The sequence below is a fragment of the Rhinopithecus bieti genome, unplaced genomic scaffold (assembly GCF_001698545.2).
Source record: "Rhinopithecus bieti isolate Rb0 unplaced genomic scaffold, ASM169854v2 scaffold_5882, whole genome shotgun sequence".
Lineage (NCBI taxonomy): Eukaryota > Metazoa > Chordata > Mammalia > Primates > Cercopithecidae > Rhinopithecus > Rhinopithecus bieti.
Genome location: NW_016805188.1, coordinates 481,635 through 489,124, shown reverse-complemented (window position 1 = coordinate 489,124; position 7,490 = coordinate 481,635).

The window sequence follows — 7,490 nt, the reverse complement described above, 5'->3', positions numbered from 1 at the left end:
TCCATCAGTGACAGACTGGATTAAGAAAATGTGGCACATATACACCATGGAATATTATGCAGCCATAAAAAAGGATGAGTTTGTGTCCTTTGTAGGGACATGGATGCAGCTGGAAACAATCATTCTCAGCAAACTATCGCAAGAACAGAAAACCAAACACTGCATGTTCTCACTTATAGGTGGGAATTGAACAATGAAATCACTTGGACGCAGGAAGGGGAACATCACACACTGGAGCCTATTATGGGGAGGGGGGAGGGGGGAGGGATTGCATTGGGAGTTATACCTGATGTAAATGACGAGTTGATGGGTGCTGACGAGTTGATGGGTGTAGCACACCAACATGGTACAAGTATACATATGTAATAAACCTGCACGTTGTGCACATGTAAAATAAAATAAAAAAAGGTAATCTACTTTATGCAAGGTAATCTCATAAATTTCAAATGTATCAAAATATAAATTCTAATTTTAAGAAAACATTTTAAACTGCTTAATTGAAAATGTTTTGTAAACTTTTTTGGTTCTTTTCAGATTCTCTGGTCAGAGGAGAGGAAGTTGTTAGTTATATCCAAAATTATTCCTGAGAAGTGTCTGATATTATTGTTTTGCTATTTGAAAGGAAGAAAATGGTACTTAGATATTCTGTTTCAAATTAAACTCTAACCTGTGAAGTGAGAATAGACACTTAATTAGAGTTCGGATGGACACACCAAAACTAGTACTAGACATTTATTCCCTTTAGTTTTCCTGGGAGGAGATAGCACCCAGGCCACAGTCTTATGTGTTATTAGCATTAATATACGATGAAAACTTTTTCTGGCACAAGCCAAGCATCAGACTTCTCCCTTAAAAGTAAGGAATACATTTCAAAGCTCCTTGTGGTTCCCTTGAAGGCCCACCAAGCAGAAAGTTAGATGGAACATCTTCAGACTGTCCCCAAATAGGAGTGGAGTGGAGGCTCACAGCAGAGAGGTCTCAAAAAAATTTAAAACAATCTTCCTCTCCTCCTATCTCTTCCCTCTTTATATCCTCCATGGAGTGAGGGTCCAGAGTTCTATAGCAGATTCTCAGTACCATTTCCTTTGAACATCTGAAATTGTGGGAGGGAGGGCACACCTCACCTTGGTGTGTTAGTATAACACTTAGTAGGTGCCCCAGTTGAAAGTGATGTAGGTAGAGGCCCATTCTAGCATCCCATGCCCTTGTTGCCCACCTGATTACTGGATCTGGCAGGGATTAAAAGTAAATTTTCATGACAAATTTCTACCCTGCTAAGCTTTTTCAGGCCTATTAAATGCCCCATCAAAAATATATAAGAAATTGTGTTTTCTTGAAAAAACAAAGCTTTTTGGGAAACTGTAGACAAAGTGTTTATTCCTTGCTAATAGTCTAAACAGAGACCAAGCAAGTTAACAAATGAATATGATATTGAAATAAATAAAGGTGGAATTTTAATTTCCAGCTAGTATTATTCTATTGTCCCTGGTAAAACCTAAGAATCTTCAGAAAGACCAGAAAACACCTACTGCTTAATCTCTGTAGCTTATTAATGAACAGTTCTTAGAAGAGCATTGTGATCATAGTCTGTAAATCTTTTCTCAAAAACAATCTTTGAGGGGAGGTCCTGGAGCTAACTTTATAGCACCCTCTTACTAGTAGGCCCACCTAGACTGCTGTCCGAAATGAGAGCTAGTTACTCTCTCTAGCTAAACTAGTAAACATTTGTAAGAGAAGATGGAACCCTTCATCAAAACAATTTATATCCTAAATTATGCCTTGGCCTATTTCCATGTAGTGTGTTAGTAGAAAAATGGAACACATACAGACATCATAGCTCACAGAAGCCTAACGTAATAGGTTCCTAGATACTTATCTTCTAGTTAGAGTATCATGGAAAATTATGTTAGACAAAGTTATACGTTCTAGATTTATACTTTCCTTTAATCCAAGTTACCTCTGGCTCCTCCCCACAATTATTGATTGATGATCTCTCATATTTTTTCCTGGCTTTATTTTTCCAGTGATGAGACACATGTATATTTTTTCCCCTGATGTTTCACTTATTCTTTAGGTCTGACTGACCCTTACACATATGTCTCTATATTTCATTTCCCTTTTGCTAGTCATTGGCACTCAGAGGGTCATTTTCCCTTTTCCAAGCCCTCATTAAAGCAGAGATACTACCGGAATAAGAGCAAAATTAGTGAAATAGAGACAAATTGGATGTACGCTTATAGAATTATATATCCGCCAAGGTGGGCGGATCACGAGGTCAGGAGATGAGACCATCCTGGCTAACATGGTGAAACCCCGTCTCTGCTAAAACTACAAAAAATTAGCTGGGCGTGGTGGCGGGCGCCTGTAGGCCCAGCTACTCTGGAGGCTGAGACAGGAGAATGGAGTGAACCTGGGAGGCGGAGCTTGCCGTGAGCCGAGATGGTGCCACTGCACTCCAGCCTGGGCGACGAGCAAGACTCCATCTCAAAAAAAAAGTTAATCTGTCTAAATGTCTTATATCATTTTTAATATATCTACCTGTTGGGAACAGGCCCCAAAATCTGACCACAAACTGGCCCCAAAAACTGGTCATAAACAAAATCTCTGCAGCACTGTGACATGCTGGTGATGGCCTTGATGCCAATGCTGGAAGGTTGTTGGTTTACTGGAATGAGGGCAAGGAACACCTGGCCCACCGGGGTGGAAAACTGCTAAGGCTTTCTTCTTCTTCTTCTTCTTCTTTTTTTGAGGCGGAGTCTGGCTGTCTCACAGGCTGGAGTTCAGTGTTGCAATCTCGGCTCATGGCAAGCTCCGCCTCCCAGGTTCACGCTATTCTCCTGCCTCAGCCTCCCGAATAGCTGGGACTACAGGCGCCTGCCACCATGCCCGGCTTTTTTTTTTTTTTTTTTTTGTATTTTTAGTATAGACGGGGTTTCCTTAAGTTAGCCAGGATGGTCTCGATTTCCTGATCTTGTGATCTGCCCGCCTCCACCTCCCAAAGTGCTGGGATTACAGGCTTGAGCCACCGGCATTCTTAAACCACAAACAATAGCATGAGCGTCTTGTGCCTTAAGGACATGTTCATGCTGCAAATAGCTAGCCAGAGCCATCCCTCTATTTCAGTCCATCCCTTTATTTCCCATAAGGAATGCTTTCAGTAAATCTTATGACTGACTTGCTGTCAATAATTACCTGGGTAAATCTCTGTTCGGGGCTCTCAACTCTGAAGGCTGTGAGACCCCAGATTTCCCAAGCCACACTCTGTATTTCTGTGTGAGTGTCTTTAATTCCACTAACGCCACTGGGTTAGGGTCTCCACGACTGAGCTGATCTCAGCATCTACCACATTCTGCTTTATTCTCTTCTCTAGGGTAAGGAAAATCACAATACATGGATATTCAATAAAATTCAATTAATTTAAGTCTGACTTTTGTGAATGTGCAATTGAAGGTTATGAATATGTTATACTTAAGGTGGTGGTAGAAGTCTGGCATGTAGAAAATGCCTATTTTAACTTTTAGCTACTTTTTTCAAGTTTTTGTCATTAGAATATTTCTTCTGTTTCTACTGCCAATAGCTATCAAAAAGGAAAAGAACAACTGGGATGGCCTCCCCTGTTTATCACTGGCCCTACAATTTTCTAGGAGTAGTATCTTTTTGGAATTATGTAATGTCCTCTGCTAATGACATTGTATACATGCTATTACATTTCCTTGTGGGACAAAGTACTGTTGTCTGGAAGCTTTGAGAGTAATGTAACAAACAGTAAATAAAGAAGCGTTTTGTGTATTCTTAGATTTTTACATTTTTATTTTAAAACAGAGAATTTCATATTAATTGACACCTACTATTAAACAGAATGGTGCATTAATTAAATGCCTTGTCCTAACTGTTATAAGCTCTGTTAGAAAAATAAACATCTCACAACAAACTACAGTGTCAGCTCTTTAATAAATACATAAAACAGAAGTTAGTAGTCAGAGTTATATGAACAGGTTCATAGTATATTATGTGAAAGTATCATATTCTCCAATATTCTGTATCATTTAAGACAATTTAAGTTATGTATAATTCAAAGCCAGACATAATAAGAAATATGTTCAGTGATAATTTGCTTCTTTCTTACAGCTATATTATATTCAAATATTTAATTTAAAAATATATTCAATTCGTTTTTTACAAATGCAGTACTTGTTAGATGAAACAAAATAACGTTTTTAGGGTTACTGATGAAGAAAAACATTTCTAATTTTTCAGGAAGTTCTAAGAAACGCATAAGGAAGTAGCTAAAAATGTAAAATAGTTGTAAGTGTATGTAAATAACACAAAATGAATTTCTATATTAATATGGTGCAAATTTATATTTTCTTATAATTTAGAATTAAAGTATTTTATACTCAATATTCATAATAAAATTTATGTACCATACTTGTCATTGTGTAGAATTCTTACAAAAATTTCACATTTATCTGTGGGAATGTGTAAAGTTGGTAAAACTTCTTTACACTAATCACACATTTTCCATCCTTGATAATTGCAGTGTTTTTAAAAAAATACTATTGTATTAGACAATTTTAACTGAAGTAGGTTGTAGAGGCTAGAAACCTGATTAATAGAGTAGTGTTAGACAATTCTAACTGAAGTATGTTGCAGAGGCTAGAAGGAACCTGATTAATAGAGTTAGCTTACAAAGATAAATTTTATGCAGAAAAGTATTCCAGGTAGATAAAATAGTAGTGTCATTACTCTCAGGTTTACATTAACAGCTGCCCAGATAGCTGAACAATTATTTCATATAATTCAAATAATTTAAATGAGCAGTTTTATAACAGTCGTCACATAAGCTTGAAGTTAAAGTGATCAGAGCCAAGGGGAAAAAATCCGCAAATGATAAAGAAGAATAAAAAGGAAGAGGACTCTAGAAGAAAGTTGGTTTTCACAGCACCGATTGGTTTTATCATATTTTTCTCCTGCCATTGACACAAGACATATAAGATGCTGCAAAACCTAACTATGACAGTTCATGTAATATTTTTCCAGTTAATTTTGTTTAAAAGTGAGATGATAATATAAAAGGATCTCATATAATAGAATAAAAAGAATAAAAATTTGTTAATGAAACGTAGACATACCCACCCATTCTTGTTAGTTAAGTTAGGGTTTGCTGAAATCATTCGCACTCACATAAAGTATAAATGGGGCCTGAAAGAGCTTTTGTAAACTCAAGATGTGCGGGATCTGAGCTGATAATCAGTTAGGCTCCATGTTGAGTTGTGTGTGACTCAATTTTCCTGAAATTTTGGCTTCATATGTTATCATAAATGGGCTCTCAAATCTTTATAAGAAAGCAAAATTCCCCTAGACCTGTAAACCTTTAGGTAAAGTTGGATTAGTGTATTATTTATTCAAGCATAATTTTAAACACTGCATCTGAAGTGCCAGCAATTGCAAGAAGTGTCACAATTTCAGAGATGTTAAATTGAAAAAGTGATGTCTTGGAATCAATGAAATATAAATATGGATGTGTATAATCAGTTACACATCAAATTTGCTATAGAGGAATTATAAAAGAGAAAGAAAACTATCTGAAAGAATGTTAGCTATATCTCAGTGGTCTGCATTGCATAAAATGGAGTTCTTAAGGTCAATATAAATAAGGATAGTGTAAATTAAATATTGAGTCAATATAACAGAATGCAATATGCACCTGATTGAGCTCCCATGTAACTGTATTTCACTTGATACTTTTATGAAAACATACATATTCCAAATCCTTCAAAATGAAAAGAAGCTCAAACAGTTGTGAAAATTTAGAATTCTTATATTTTAATGGGTCTGTCTTTGTTCAGGGGCATAGACTCAAATGAGCTTTAAGGTCAATTAAAGGTGTCTGGAAATGAAGAACTTCATTATACCATTAAATTCAGTTCTTTTTCACTATTAGGCTTATTAAGCTTGAAGCTTTAGAAAAATCTCTTGGGAAGAGTGAGTGGAAAAAACAGGAATAAGAAAAGAAAGAAAAAGCCTTTGAGTCTTATCTACTCTACCAGGTTCCAGGAGGAATATAATTCTACAGAGAAAATTCTTCATAGTCTATCATAATACATTTCAGTGTCTGATGGCTGACTGTTGTCTTACATAAGGATATCTTCAATGGATATTAAGTAAATATTACACATATATTTCAGATTTATTCTTTGAAGTATTGCATCTCATGTATCCACGAACTTTAATGTTGAGTTTTGGAAAATTGCTTCCAGAGATATCTATTGTGTTTAACCTTAGATTCTTTTTTGTTTTGTTATTTTAATAAACCAAAATAAACTGAACATTTAAGACATAATCAGATTTTAGTGAATTTTAAGTCTTCCAGAAAAGTCTATGACTTAATAAATATTAGCAAGTTTCCAAAAATATAACAAATGTTTATAAATACATGTGCACTGCAGTGCAATGGTGTCCCCAGAGAAGTAAAATGCATAACAAAGCAAATGTTATGTTGTAGTGTATGTACGGCACATTTATAAATCATTACATACTTTAGGACACAAAAATGCTGTAGTACTAAAAGTGTTGTTCAAGTTCTCAATTCTGTTAACGATTTAAAATTTCATTAATTGTGTTTAATATCAGTGAATCTCAAAAGGCTCCTGTGGCCACATTAGTTGAAAATAGACTCTATTTACATAAATTATTTAACCTAAGAGTACCCTGTGTTCCCTTACCATTTAATTAATTCTAACTAGTCAAATATTAATTTTCATCTCACAAATCATTACACAGGAAGATATCAATTATTCAAGTAAAATACAAGTCCTACAATCTTTAAACAATTAGCTTTTTAAGTAAAAACAAAAAAGGTAAGCACAAGACTTTGCAAGCATAACCACAATCATCGTGTAACAGTGAGTTGCCTACATGAGTTTGTCCCTTCCTATGGTAACAGCCTTGGTCCACTATAAAGTTAGTGCAAACAAGTGAGGGTGTAAAAAAAATATAAACCCTTGATTTTTAAGGATTTCATTTTGTTATACTCTTTTAGATAATTCATTCCATATGGGAATGTGTTTATTGTTCATAAACATCATAATGTTTGTTTCAAAAATTGTCGTCATCTTAATTAATGGCTATCTTACATTTTTTCTTTTGGAGGGTTGTCAGGTATCCATCCATTTTCCTTTTTAAGAAGAATGTTATGTGTATTAGGATACTAAATCCAATTTTACATTATTTTAGTGATCAAAGGTTTCTTATACAAGTGACTCACAGTACTGAACTATGTCAATCTCTCGTTTGAGGAAGGAAGTGCAATTCAAGTTAGCATTGAAATTGCTTGGCTGTAAAGGACATGTAATAGAGCTGCTGTGTTTATTGGCCCCAGAAAAACTTATTACAGGTTTTTCAGTTCTCTTTAGGGTAGAATATGAGATGGGGTTAGTCTTCATCAAATTGCAATATCCAGTACTTTAACTCAAGTGCTGGAAGACAGC